Consider the following 14,282-nt stretch of genomic DNA (forward strand, 5'->3'; position numbering starts at 1 on the left):
CATTTCCCTGATGCCTAAGGATGTTGAGCACTTCCTTAGATGCTTCTCAGCGATTTGGTATTCCTTGATTGAGAACTTTTTGTTTAAGTCTCTTCCTCATTTTTTAATAGGATTGTTTAATTCTCTGGTGTCTAGTTTTTTGAGTTCTTTGTATACTTTCAATATTAGGCCTCTATCTGATGTGGGGTTGGTAAAGATCTTTTCCCACTCTGTTAGCTGCCGTTTTGTTTAATTGACACTGTCTTTAGCCTTACAGAAACTTTGCAATGTCATTAAGTCCCATTTGTCAATCTTTGACCTTAGAGCTTGAGCCATTGGTGTTCTGTTGAGAAAAATTTCTCCTGTGCCTATGAGTTCTAAGGTTTTCCCTATTTTCTCTTCTAATAGTTTCAGTGTACCTGGTTTAATGTGGAGATCTTTGATCCACTTACTTGAGCTTTGTACAAGGGGATAAGAAAGGGTCTATTTTCATTCTTCTGCAGGTTGAGTGCCAGTTGGACCAACACCATTTGTTGAAGAGGATGTCCTATTTTTATTGAATGTTTACAGCTCCTTTGTCAAAATTCAGGTGCCCATATACATGTGGGCTCATTTCTGGATTTTCTATTCTATTCCGTTGATCCACGAGCCTATTTCTGTACCAGTACCATGCAGTTTTTAGCACAACTGCCTTGTAATATAGCTTGAGGTAAGGGATAGTGATTCCCGCAGATGTTTTCTTGTTGTTGAGGATGAATTTCGCTATTCTAGGTCTTTTGTTATTACAGATGAAATTGCACATTGTTCTTTCTAACTCAATGAAGAACTGGGTTAGAATTTTGATGGGGATTGCGTTGAATCTGTAGGTTGCTTTTGATAAGATGGCCATTTTTAAAATGTTGGTTCTTTCAATCCATGAGCATGGGAGATCTTTCCACTTTCTGAGATTTCCTTCCTTAGAGATTTGAAGTTCTTGTAATACAGGTCCTTCACTTGCTTAGTTAGAGTCATACCAAAGAATTTCATAGTTTTTGTGACTATTGTGAATCATATCTTTTCCCTAATAGCTTTCTCCACATGTTTGTCGGTTGAGTATAGGAAGGCTACTGATTTGTTCGAGTTAATTTTATTTACAGCCACTTCACTGAACTTGTTTATCAGCTATAAGAGTTCTCTGGTGGAATTTGTGGGGTTGCTTAAATACACTATCATGTCATCTTCAAAGATTGATGTTTTTACTTCTTCCTTTCCAGTTTGTATCCCTTTGAGTTTTTTTTTTTTTTTTTTTTTTTTTTTTTTTTTTTTTCTGTCTAATTGCTCCAGCCAGGACTTCCAGTACTATGTTGAATAGGTAAGGGGAGAATGGGCAGCCTCGTGGAGTCTTTGATTTTAGTGGAATTGCTTCAAGTTTCCCACCATTAAGTTTGATGTTGGCTGTTGGTTTGCTGTATATTGCTTTTATTATGTTTAGGTATGGGCCTTGGATTCCTGTTCTTTCCAAGACTTTTAACATGAAGTGGTATTGGATTTTGTCAAATGCTTTCTCAGCATCTAGTGAGATAACCATGTGGTTTTTTCTTTGAGTTCATTTATATGGTGGATTACATTGATGGATTTCCTTATATTAAACCATCCCTGCATCCCACGGATGAAGTCTACTTGATCATGGTGAATGATCGCTTTGATGTGTTCTTGGATTCGGTTTGCAAGGATTTTGTTGAGTATTTTTACATCAATGTTCATAATTGAGATGGGTCTGAAGTTCTCTATTCTTGTAGGGTCTTTGTGTGGTTTAGGAAGGAGGGTTATTGTAGCCTCAAAAAATGACTTAGGTAATTTTCCATTGGATTCTATTTAGTGGAATAGTTTGGAGAATATTGGTATTAAGTCATCAATAAATGTATGATAAAATTCTGCACTGACCCCATCTGGACCTGGGCATTTTTTGTTTGGGAGGCTTTTGATGACAGCTTCTAATTCTTTAGGTGTTATGGGATTATTTACATGGTTTACCTGGTCCTGGTTTAACTTTGGTATCTTGTATCTGTCTAGGAATTCATCCATTTCCTCAAGATTTTCCAACTTTGTGGAGTATAGGCTTTTGTAGTAGGATCCGATGATTTCTTGAATTTCCTCAGTTTCAGTCATTATTTCTCCACTTTCCTTTCTGATTTTGTTAATTTGGATACTCTCTCATTTCCCTCTAATTAGTCTGGATAAGGGTTTATCAATCTTGTTAATTTTCTCAAAGAACCAGCTCTTGGTTTTGTTGATTCTTTCAGTGGTTCTTTTTGTTTCTATTTGGTCTATTTCTGCCCTAAGTTTGATTATTTTTTGCCGTCTACTCCTCTTGGGTGTATCTGCTTCTTTTTGTTCTAGAGTTATCAACTGTACTGTCAGGTTTCTAGTGTATGCTCTCTCCAGTTTCTTTTAGGAAGCACTCAGCGGTATAAGTTTTTTTCTCAGTACTGCTTTCATTGCATTCCATAGGTTTGGGTATGTCATGTTTTCATTTTCATTGAGTTCTAGAAAATCCTTAATTTCTTTCTTTATTTCTTCTTTGACCCTACTATCGTTTAATAGAGAATTGTTTAGTTTCCATGTGTATATGGGCTTTTTGTGGTCTTTGTTGTTATTAAAGACTAGCCTTAGGCCATGGTGATCTGAAAGAATGCATGGGAGTATTTCGATCTTCTTGTATCAATTGAGGCTCATTCTATGTCCAATTATATGGTTAATTTTTGAGAAGGTGCCATGAGGTGCTGAGAAGAAGGTGTATTCTTTTGTTTTAGGATGATATGTTCTGTAGATATCTATTAATTCCAGCTGGTTCATAGTCTCTGCTAGTTTTACAGTGTCCTTGTTCAGTTTCTGTTTCCCTGATCTGTCCATTGGTGAGAGTTTGATATTAAAGTGTCCCACCACTATTGTGTGGGGTAAAATGTATTTTTTGAGCGTTAGTAGGGTTTCTTTTATGAATATGGGTGCTTTTGTATTTGGAGCATATATGTTAAGGATTTAGAGTTCCTCCTGACAGATTTCCCCTGTAAGGAGTAAAAAGTGTCCTTCCTTATCTTTTTTTTGATAACTTTTGGTTGAAAATATACTTTATTCGATATTAGAATGGTGACTCCAGCTTGCTTCTTGGAGCCATTTGCTTGGAAGTTTTTTTCTGAAGCTTTTATTCTGAGATAGTGTTTGTCTTTGTCGCTGAGAGGAGTTTCCTGTATGCAGCAAAATGCTGGATTTTGTTTATGTATCCAGTCTGATAGCCTATATCTTTTTCTTGGGGAGTTGAGTCCATTTATGTTAATAGATATCAAGGAATAGTTGTTGTTTTTTTCATGCTATTGTTGCTTTGGTAGGTTGAATTGTGCCTGTGTGTCTTTCTGCTTTTGGTTATTTTGCTTAGAAGTTTTCTTGTTTTTACTATGAGGTTGTTCCCCTCATTGTATTGGGTTTTCCACCTATAATTCGTTGTAGTGCTGGGTGTGTGGCCATATATTGTGTAAATTTAGTTTTGTCTTGGAACATCTTCCTCTCGCCATCTATGGTGACTGATAGTTTTGCTGGGTATCGCAGCTTGAGCTGGCACTTGTGCTCTCTTCAGGTCTGAATGATATCTGTCCAGTCTCTTCTAGGTTTCATAGTCTCTGTTGAGAAATCAGGTGTGATTCTGATTGCTCTGCCTTTATATGTTACATGACCTTTTTTTCTTACTGCTTTTAGTATTCTTTCTTTGCTTTGGGCACTTGGTGTTTTGACTATTATGTGTCAGGAAGAATTTCTCTTCTTGTTTAACCTATTTAGAATTCTGTAGGCTTCTTTTATGCTCGTGGTCATCTCATTTTTAAGGGCAGGTAAGTTTTCTTCCAGGATTTTGTTGAAGATATTTACGGTACCTCTTAGTTGATATTCTTCTCCCTCTTTTATTCCTATTATCCTTATGTTTGGTCTTCTCATTGTGTCCTGAATCTCCTGGACATTTTGGGTTAGGAGCTTTTTGGTTTTTGCATCTTCTCTGACTGTTTGTCTATGTTTACAATGTTGTCTTCTGCCCCCAAGATTCTCTCTTCCATCTCTTGTAGTCTGTTGAAAATGCTTTCATCTATGACTCCTTATTTCTTTTTTATGATTTCTACCTCTAGAGTTGTCTCTTTTAGTGTTTTCTTTATTGTGTCCATTTCCGTTTTAAATTCCTTCTTCAATTCCTTCATTTCTTTGGTCCTGTTTTCTTCAAGTTCTTTGAGTTCTTTGAGTGTTTTTCTTGTTTCTTTTTAAAAGCTTCTAATTCTTTATGCTTTTCCTCCCATTCTTGTTTAAGGATCTCTATCATCATCTTGAGGTAGGATTTAGTGTCTGAGTCTTCTTTTTCTGGAGTGTTTGGCATTCTGCTGTTTGTTGTGATCAGAGAGCTGGGTTCTAGTGTTGCCATTTTGTCTTGGTTTCCTTGGGATATACTCTTTTGCTTTCCTCTTGCCATCTTGTTGTCAGTGAATGGTTCTTGCCTTTCCCTTGGACCTGGCCTGTGTTTCTGGATCTCCACTGTTCCTCTTGGCAGATGGTCCAAGCACCTGTTGTGCTCTCCAAAAGCTGTCGACTGGAAACAGAGGGCCCAATACCGCTGGGTTCCTGAGTACCTGTATCAAGCAGGGAAGGCGCACACTTTCCACATGGGCTCGACAGAGATCTCTCTGCCCCCTGGCTAGTAGGAATTTGTTCTCACCCGGTTCCTACCAGTCCTGTGTGTCTGGGTCTCTGCTCTTCCTGGTGGCAGATATTCTGAGTGCTTTTTTTGCATCCTTGAAGCCACAGGCTGGGAACAGAGAGCCCAATGCCGCTGCCAGGTTCCTGGATCCCTGGATCAAGCCAGACATGCAGGCACAGACTTTGTGTGCATTCTCCTGAGATCTCTCTGCCCCCTGGCTGGTAGGAATCTGTTCTCACCTGGTTCTCGTCAGTCTTGTGTGTCTGGGTCTCTGCTCTTCCTGGTGGTGGATGTTTTGAGTCTCATCTTGCTTTCTTATTTTAAATTTTATCTGTTTGTATTCAAATGTTTATATCTGTTACTATTGAAAAAAGTACCAATTAGAGCTGTAATCCTAGTCTTAAAAAAAAAATGAAACAGAATCAAAAAGCTTATCTGGACTACCTCTAGAGTCTAGTAAACCCTCTATTTTCCGTCTTTCCCCCATTAATTCATTTATTTATTCGTATTTACTTTCACCTTCCTTTCCTATTTAAATACTTATATCGAATTATTTTAATGTAGTTCCTTGGGAAATTTTTGCTTTATTCTTGGTGGCTGTATGTTCTTGGGACACATTTTCATCATGTCACTCTGACAGGTCTGGAACTCACTACATAGACCCCTGCTTCCAAAATGCTTGGATGCCAGGGTACAATCATGCCCAGCCATCCCTAAGACATCTTAAGTTGAGAAAAATGCTTCAGTACTAATTGCTTCTCTATATCAGAATATTCCTAGATGTTTTCATATTTGGACTTTTACTTGAGTTTTGTCATTGTTTCAAACATGGGATGTATTCCTCCTAATTACCTACAAATTATTTTGTTCTCCTTGTATAATGCCTAAACGGCTTTTATTTGGTTTATGCTTAGATATTGTAAATATGTGTTTTTGATAAATTTTTGTTTGTGATGCCCCAATAAAATGGAAATGAGGACGATGTGATGCGTAAGCTTGGGCAGCTTAGCATCTCATTAGGAACTTGTAACCCTACAAAACCTATCACTGAGGAAAGATGCGTCATGAGCACAAAGTTATGCAAGAAGTATGTAGTTATGCAGATAGGAAAAAAAATGTTGCAAAATAAATTTCCTTATCGAATTCTGTATTGGTTCTTTAGGAAGGAGGGGACATATGCCACCAGCACCACATGCCTGGACATCCATGTCCTGAACCCTTTTAGCCCACATTATATTGTGGTCACTGGCTCAGTGAAGCACTTCCCGTAAGTTCACAGATGGAAAGGGACACTTGCCGACTCAGGTAACTATTATTGTCTCCACCATTCATGATAGAGCTGCATTCTCAGGTGATAGGTAGGTCGATAGACAGACAGACAGATAGATGATAGGTAACAGGTGACGATAGACAGATGATTCCTTGACCGTACTCTTTTATTCTCTGAACACAGAGATCCATCTGTATTGAAACTACATGAAGTCTACACGTTAAAAAATAATAAACACAGGGTCTTTGGTAGTAAAAGAGGGAAAATCGTGCAAATATTGAAAGGACAAGTGCAAAGTGGGGGATGAAAGAGGGCTCTTCAGAGGAGGTGCACCCCTGGGAATTTCAAATGACTTGAGCTGCAGTGAAAGGAACATAAAATTCCACTCTCTGAAAATTTGTCTGCACCACATATATATAATAAATGGGCTTGAATGCCAAGGTAAAAAAAAAAAACATGGACTAGATTACATCTATTTTTTTATTTCAAGTTAAGCTAGCTATCTAGGAAATCTTTATCTAAAGTAGAGACACATGTGCTAGGGAATTCCAAAGTGGAAAGAAAGGTCATGTGTAAGCATAGGAAATCTGAGATCTGGCATACATCTTAATGGTAGCACAGCTCCTTACATATAGAAGGCTCACAATAAATGTTGAATGAATTAATGAAAAATAAATGACTAGCAAGGTTTTTTTTTTTTAAATCGGGCATTTCGAGAAGTTTATAATTTATAACAGTTTCATCTCAAGGTTCGAGCCACACATTCCTCTCAAGCGGAAGATTCTTCCGAGAGGAACATTGTCTTGGCTAATGAAAAAGACAACATGAAGGAACCAGAGTTGGGAACACAGCTGTTTTGCCACACAGCAGCAATTAAGCAAAAGAATTAATGTTTCCTAAGCACTTAAGACACTGCTTTGCGCAAATTAAATGCCGCATTACTAATAGAGCTATCTGTTAAGTAAATAATGAAGGCTGGGGGACAAGGCCAAGATAAAATTGTTAAAGAGTAACAAGTCAGATGCTTTCATCTTCTTTAAAAGTACCTGGTTCCCATTTCCTTCTCCCCTGCCTCTACGTCATCATTTTTGAAGAGCTCCAAAGCTCCATTTCAAATGCTTAGTAAATAACATTTAAATTAACATTTAAAGTAAGATCCTTTTTATAATTAAATACAGCAATGTCTCCAAAAAGCCTCAAGAGTAAGGACCAGTTCCCAGAGTGGTTCTTCTGGGAGATGATGTAGAACTTTGTAGTAGTAAGACCTCATGAAAAGTTTTTGCTGTGTTGGGAAAATTATCTCAAAGGTAACTGTGAGAGCCTAGTTCTTGTATAAATTATCATTCTTCTTGGCCCAAAATATAAATTTTTGTCTACCACATTTCTGCCTTTTATGTCACCCTTGCTAGGGACCTGGATTATAGGGCCTCACATTCAACTGGAAATTCCAGAAGCAGGAGCTTTATCTTTTAGAACATGATTTGCTAGACTATTTTTTAGGCTAATGTGATATTGACCAACATAGCACCTCAGAAACAGGTATATTTGAATCAAGGTGTACATAAGCAAAGAGGCAGAAACATTTGATTCATGACACAAAGCTCTGTGCAAATGAGCTGTCAAGGCAGAGGGTAGCCAGTGGTAGGCAGGGTAAGGCTCATCCAGTTTTGATGGATTTTAAGGGCTGGAGATTTCAAGTTAAAAGCAGTAGAACGCCATTAGTGATATTTAAGAAGGTAACCTGTTAATTTCTTGAATTTTAAAAAGTGTCCTTTCCATTTAATACATTTGGGAAAAAAATGAAAAAAAAAATCAAGTAGCTGTTCTTTTAGTCAGTAGAAATGACTGCGGTTTAGACTCTAGTAGGAGTGGTGGAAATGAAAAATCACAAAGAGGCTGAGCCGAGATCCACTCATTTGGAGATAAAGGAGAACAGTGTCAAGAATACGGACTAGGTTTAGTGACATGAGAAACTAGGTACAATTTCTCAACGACGTGGTTTTCAAATATGGGTTTAGGGAAAAGAATACATGACCACTTTAGTAGTTGCTAACCTTGCGAAGCCAGGTTTGAGTTCTCCAACTAGACATAGTAAATAAGGAGTAGGTTATGTAAATCTGAACCTATGAAATATCTGGGATGTGGTGTTTATATCAAGCCATCATTTAAATCATACTTATAAGTTTCCACACCAACCTCTTACCCCAGTCAAAACAGCCACAACTTCAGCTGTTTCCTTCTCCATACATTAAAACAGATCTCCACAAGTGTAATATTATAATGTCCTCCCTATTGGACTTAGTATATACCTATGTACTGTTCTGTGCATGTACTGACTAAGGCTTATTTTTATAAACCCCAGAAATGGAAAGAGCTACAGATTTCCCATCAGGCCCAAGTCTAAAGTATTCTACCATTTCACAAAAGCACACCTCTGAAGGCCAAGTATTCAACAGGTGCACCTTCGGGGGACATTTAAGATTTACAATATAGCTCATGTCTAAAGCCACTTTGATCTATAGGAAAAAGAAAGCTGATGAATGGACATGTTTTTCTCCTGTGGATATACAGAAACTGAGATGAGTTTCTCCAAGCTTCTCTGATGCTCCAGGAAGGATCCAATATCAATCACCCAAACAACCAGTCATGTTGATCATCCATTCTTCAGCAGACTTGTCTTCCATCCTAAACTCACTTCATCTGTGCAACATTACCACTGCTACCTAAGATATCTTCCCAGGTAATAACTGTATGCAAACCCTTGTCTTGCTAATATAATTTATAGTTGCACAGTATTTATTAGTGAGTAATTAAAATGACAGGAATGTATAAGATCAAAGGCAGACTGAGAAAAGATGTAAAAATCTACAAAATTTGTTTATTTACTGGTCATATCAGCCAGAAAATTTTAAAGAAACTCTAGTTATGAAAAAATTTCAACAAAATGTAATATGGCAGTTAAAGCAGTATAGAGGACTAGAGAGATGGCCCAGTGGTTAAGAGCATTGAGTTCTCTTCCAGGGGTCCTGAGTTCATTTCCCAGCAACCACATGGTAGCTCACAACCATGTCTATGAGATCTGATGCCCTCTTCTGGTGTGTCTGAAGACAGTGTACTTATATATAATAAATTAATTAATTTTTTAAAAGAGCAGTGTAGAAAAGGTAGAGTGGAAAGAAGAAAGATAAAGAAGTCAAGAGAAAAGATTATTAAAATCAGCCACAGTAAATAACCCAAAGAGTTAAAATCGTAAAAAGAAAAAAAAGTAAGCAATTTTGCAGTAAACTTGGAATCGTGAGAGTTACATACACAGAATATGCACTTTTTTTCTAGAATACACAGACAGTAAATTTTTTTTTAAATCACATAGAACTAGAATCAATAAATTTCTGGGTTGACAGTCTTAGTGAGACAGAGAAGGTTTTCATCATTCTGTAATGCTATGGTGCCCTACCTGTGAGACCAATTGTGAAAGCTTTGGTTTTTTATTATTTGGTTTTATATTCTTTTTATTTATTTTTAATTGGATATCTTATTTATTTACATTTAAAATGTTATTCCCTTTCCCAGTTTCCGTTCTACAAATCCCCTATTTCTATGAAAATCCAAAGTCTGAAGTTTTAGATTTCTGTGTTGAGGGCTGTGGGACTATCTGTAGAAGCCAGAAAGCTCCAAAGGAGCCAAGAAGAAGAGAATGGAAGGAAACGCATGTGGTATGGAGAAATTGCAAAAGCTAGAGATGGAAAAGTTGAAATAAAGAACTCAAGAAATTAGACACCAACAACCCAAATAACCCAATTAAAAATGGGGTACAAAGCAAAACAGAGAATTTTCAACAGAGGAATCCCAAGCAGCCGAGAAACACTTTTAAATGTTTAAAATGTTTAAAATCCTTAGTCATCAGGGAAATGCAAACCAAAACAACTATGAGATTCCCTCTTACACCCATTAGAATGTTGAAGATTAAAAAAAAAAAAAAAAAAAAAAAAAAAACTCAAGATATATCATTTGCTGTCAAGGATGTGAAGCAAAGAGAATACCTTTTCTTTCTTGATGGGAGTACAAATTTGTACAACCACTTTGAAAATCAGTTTGATGTTTTTTTCAGAATATTGGGAATAGTTCTACATTAAGACCCAGATATACTACTCCTGGGTACATACAGAAAAAATGCTCCAACATCCCAGAAAGACACATGCTCAACTATGTTTATAGCAGCTTTATTCGTAACAGGCAGATACTGGAAACAACCTAGATGTCCCTCAACTGAAGAATGGATATGAAAATGTGCTACATCCCTGTAGTGGAAAACTATTCAACTATTTAAAAACAAAGACATGAATTTGCAAGCAAATGGATGGAACTTGAAATTATCAACCTGAGTGCAGTAACCCAGTCCCAAAAGGACATCCATGACAAGATCATGTTGTCCTTTGAACGTCTCCACCCAGCAGCTGACCCAGACATATACAGACACCCACAGCCAAACAGTAGATGGAGCTTGGGGACTTTTATGGAATGGGAGGAAGAATTTTGGGCCCCTTAAGGGAACAGAAACTCCTCAGGAATACCAGCAGTGTCAACTAACCTGGACCCTTGGGACTCTCAGTTCTGAACTACCAACCAGTGAACTTACATGGGCATGTACCTAAGCTTCCATGCACATATGTTGCAAATACAGCTTTGTCTTTATGTGGGTCCTGAACAACTGGAATGGGAGATATCCCAAAAGCTTTTGCTTGGTTGGGATGTGTTCTTCTATCTGGGCTGCTTTGTCTGGCCTCAGTGGGAGAGGAAGAGTTTAGCGTCACAGAGACTTGAAGTACCAGCGAAGACACATCCACTCAGAGGAGAAGCAGAGGGGGCACAGGGGAAGGATTGTGAAAGGAAGTGACTGGGAGAAGGGAAGTGAGTGGGATGTAAAGTGAATAAGTAAAAAATAAAATAAAAAATTTAAAAAGTTTTATGTCTTTAATGCATTTTTTGTTGATATTTGCAAGTGGCAAGAGGAATGGATCTACTTCTCTGCTTCTGCCTGTCAATATCCAATACTTCCATCACCATTCACTGAACACTATTTTTTTTGTTACATCTTTACAATATTATTTTGTTATAGATTTATGAGTATCCCTCCAGCTTCATAATTGTGTTGTTGGTCTGCTTGTCTATTTCTTTGTTGATCTTCTGCCTGACTATTATGGAAAGGTCCAGTTGTCCCATTGTCCTGTAGTCTATCTCTGCCTTTCAGTCTATAATATTCACTTTTCTGTAACAGCTATTGGATACAACATTACTTGGCTCTATCTGTGGAACTATAAAAAAGTAAAAGCAATTAGTCTACTGCTGAATAATATATTTCTCAGGGTGCATTCACCAATAACTGCACAAAATCAATAGTTTTCTATCGGTTGCCATCATTGATCTTGTAAACATGTTTGCATTTAATCTTTAGGAGATTAAACTGAAATTGCATCTGCAATGCTATCTGTAAGACAATATTTACTCACCTTTTATCCATATAAAAAATGATCTCATGGGAATTACCTGAGGTTTAAATGTCTCAGTTTTAGATGAATTGTTAATAATAAACACTTTCCATCATAGAAAAACAATCAACATTGTGGAATCCACCCCCAATCTGGTTCTGTAGCCTCAGCAATTAAAATTAAAATTCAGTATCATGACAGAGATATTTTTTTTTATTTTAGCCATTTTTTAATACTATCTCTAAATGTTCATAGTAAATTTCCTGACTCCTACACACAGCTGGAAAAATCACTTGCCCAGAGGCTCACAGCAATTCATACATGTCTTGAAATGTATCTAAACTGGGAAGAAGAGCTCTGGCCTGTGATCTACAACTCTGATCACAGCATTGGTTAAATATTATGCTGATTGCAAAGTAAAGTTGAAGAAAATAGTTTTCATATTTTACCTGAAAATGTCTGGAATATTATTTAGTCCATGAATTCAAATGCTTTTCTCCAAACTAACCACATATATCAAAAGCTCAAATACTTTAAGCAGTGATAGCTAACACTGTGCACCAGGCATAGTTTTAATGCATGACGTGTACTATGTCTAAGTATTTGGATCACTATACAAAGTTGATAACCTGAAATGCAAAGAGTTATCAAGTTAGATTAACAAAGGTGAGAGAGATGGCAGAGGCAGGCTCGAAATTCTGCAAACCTTACGTCACGTCCAAGGCCCCTGACCCTTAAAAGTATTCTAAAACTGTAATTAAGCAAGCAGATCTCTTTTTTCCAACTTTACTTCTAAAAACTTTCAATAGTTACTTCTCATATTCTTACCTTGCCTAAGATACCAGTCAAAAGTAAGAGATGGTCAAAACTGTTCTAAAGTAGCTCATCCCTGAAAACATAGACCTGAGACTCCACGTGGCTGATGCTTAATTACAACCAACATCAAATCTTCATGACACCACAAATCAACAGAATAGGAAAGACAAACTTTGTATCCTGAAATGCACCCTGTTTCGTGACATTCTTCACTGGATTCAAAAGCCTCAAATGAAAGGGAGACTCTATACAGAAAAGAATCAAGCAAAGAGGAGAAATTACAAGTCAGAAAGAGCCATGTTTGTTTTTGCCTTGTCAGCAAGGCTGGGAATCCATTTTGTCATTGCTGCCTGCAATAAGCCACCCAAACTTCTCAGAGTTGGAAGCCCAAGACTGAAAGATAAACTTCTCTATTGTACTTGACTTTTATTTCTTGCACTTGAAAACATTAATTACTAAAATTTGACCATGTTGAAGTTGTCAAGGGAAGAAAAGAATAAACCCAAGGTAAACATAGAATACAAATAAGATTTATCCCAGCACCAAACAAGTTATCTTATTTCAGGGGAAATATTCACACCAACTATTTCTAGTTATTTTGATTTCTGAATAAAATCGCACATTCTTCTGTGCCTCTGATTTGAATTTTTGTACATAATTTCTTTCAAGAATGCTGTGATTTTTCAATTTTGATTTGCTATGGTTTGAATGTTTGTCCCTCTCCTGCAATTCAGAAAAATGCAGATGTGGATTTTTAATATCCTTAAAGAGTGATAGATATTAAGAGATAGAAAATGTGAGGTAGTGAACAGACCACAATAGTGGTGCCTCAATAAATGAGATTAATGTATTACATGCATTAAATCTAAAATACTACTGCCTTAATTACGTTTCAGCTGCTTGACAAGATACTATAACCAAGGTAACATAATAAGATTAGAGTTTATTGGGGATTGCTTACAATTTCAGAGTGTGAGTTCATGGCCACCACAGGGAATATGGCAGGAGGCAGGCAAGCATGAAGCTTGAACAGTAGTTGAAAGATACACAAGTAGGAGGGGTACACACACACACACACACACACATACACACACACACACACACACAGGAGAGAGAGACATAGACAGACAGATACAGAGAGACAGAGACAGACAGACAGGGAGACAGAGATAGAGACAGAGACAGAGAATGCACTAACTGGGAAATTACATCGTCTTTAGAAACCTCAAGGCCCACCACTAGAGATACATCCTCGAACAAGACCTCACCTACTCCAAAGCCCCACCTCCCAGAGACCAAAGTAGTGCCACTTCTTAATGACTAAGTATTTAAAGATTATTAGATTATGGGAGGTTATTCTTATTCAAACCACACTTCCTGAAACATCTGGGGACAATGCATTTAAACATAAGCCTATGGTGACAAGTCTCATGAGGCAGTCATCCATAGGTTACTATTTTTTAGTCATGGCCTTCAACTAGTGGGTTTGATTCTCTGTTATTTTTAGAGTTTCTTGAAAGTTAACCAAGTATAGCCTAGCTGAAATAAGTTGGTGATTAATTATGAATATTTGAGTGCTATACTCTAGCTCTAGCTTTTGCCTTGCCCTCTCTGCCTCGGTCTCTCACTGTGCAAGCAGAATATGTCATATATAAAGAATATATAACAAAATATGACATATCAGAAGAATATATAATAATTCAGCTTACCATGAACTAAGCTGTTCCACCAGGATGGATATAAACATTCTCACACTGTGAACCAATAAAACTTTCCTACCTTAAATTGCTTTTCTTGGGCATCCTGTCACACTGATAAGATAGTAGTCCATGTAGAATATTGATACTGATACTAAATGTGGGATTATTGGTGTGTCTAACCCTCACCACATAGTGACTGGGGTCTTTTAATGTGGTTGGCAGAATGGATTTTGAAGAACTTGGATGCACAGCTAGAGAAGCTTTAGAAGCCCATACATAGGCCTTCATGAATGATTCTTTTAGGAGTGAGAGGACCAGAATGT

The sequence above is a fragment of the Micromys minutus genome (genome assembly GCF_963924665.1).
Source record: "Micromys minutus genome assembly, chromosome: 5".
Classification (NCBI taxonomy): domain Eukaryota; kingdom Metazoa; phylum Chordata; class Mammalia; order Rodentia; family Muridae; genus Micromys; species Micromys minutus.